A 1763-nucleotide genomic window follows, 5' to 3' on the forward strand; every position below is an offset into this window, starting at 1 on the left:
TATATATATATATATATATATATATATATATATATATGCATGTTTGTACATTCATATATGTGCGAAAACGGGAAACAATATACATTAATTGAATTTCTGACTACGATGAAGTTACATGCTGTGACTAGGATTGACGTTTGGTAATTAATGATTAGTCCACAGTACATACATTAACAGATTATTAATTGATAAGCTATTGATTAGAAAGGAATTTCTATTATTTATTATCTTTTCTTTAGTTTCCAGAACAAAGGATCAGATTTACATCAGGATATAGACAGGATGAGAAGAAAACGAATCAATTTAAATAGAATTGAATACAAACGTTTATTTGAAATATAATGATAATATATGTATATATATATATATATGTATATATAACATCAGATTGTATCATAGTGGAATCATGTAAGCTGTTTCAAAACAACCTCATATAAACTGGTGTAGTAGCTTCCTTTATTTTGTAAGAGTATCAAATCATTTATCTGTTTATTAGCTTATTTGCTTATTTGTGATATTTCATCTAATAATTTTGCTTAAATAATGTATGGCGGAAGACATTCGAAATATACCGATGCATCAGCCTTGTTACGATCCTTTATGTTCTGAACTCAAATCTTGCCAGCATCAACTTTGCATTCAGTATTTCTAAGGACGGGAAAACAAAGCGTGGAGACATAGTCGGGTTGTTAAGATTTCGTAATTAAATGCCTTCGGGGCTCAAGGGCCATGGATTGCATTTTGAAGATGTGTCTACTACCATAATTTTGCGTTCAGAAAAAAAACATCGTAAATATGATTGGGACGGTTCCTGATCTTGGGTTGCAGACATAATTACTGATATATTTAAACAACACTGATTTACAACTTTATCAATAGAGGGTACACATATATATACTTAAATATTCACACACACACACACACACACACACACACACACATACACACACATACATTCATGCATAAATACATACATATGTGTATGCTTGTGTGTGTGTACGTGTATGTGTGTATGTGTGTGTGTGCCGGTGTGCATGTTTATATTTATGTATGTATCTATACGTTATAAATGTTCATAATAATATGTGCGTGTGTCGAAAAAATGAGAGCTACCTAAAAAGAAACAAACAGGAAAAGGGATGAACCATTTCTATGTCTTATAAAAATTATTTATTCGTATACACACTTTCTAACTAATGTATTATACACAATAAGAGTGCATTTGAACCCAATGTAGTGATGATGACTGGGTCAAATCAACAACACAACTTCAGAGTTCATATATCTAAAACCGTTCATTATTGCAATAAATATTTTGTCTGTTTTATTACAAAGAAATGATTATAACATATGAAAGAGTTTAGTCTGTGAGGCCATATTAATAAGAAAATACAATGCAAATCTGATGTTAGAAGCAATGCACGAATGCATCTTAAACCACTAACGCTGGTAATACATTTACTGAACATTAAAAAAAATACACATTCATCGGTTAAAACGAAATTTGAATCACAAGTTCCGAAAAATAATAAATCCTTATACTAAAGTGTCAATTAAAATAGAAAACACTTGTCGAGAAAATGAGGAACAGTATATTATTAAACGTCTCTGGATCTTGATACGGTAAGTTTCTATAATACTCGACGATAGCTGTTGTATATTGATGAATATTGTGCAATAAACTAAAATATAATACAGGAATGAAAGAAAAGATGATTCAATTCATACTTGACTGCATATGTTATACATGGACACAAGTATAT

This window comes from Octopus bimaculoides, chromosome 15 (genome assembly GCF_001194135.2).
Source record: "Octopus bimaculoides isolate UCB-OBI-ISO-001 chromosome 15, ASM119413v2, whole genome shotgun sequence".
In the NCBI taxonomy this organism is placed as follows: Eukaryota; Metazoa; Mollusca; class Cephalopoda; order Octopoda; family Octopodidae; genus Octopus; species Octopus bimaculoides.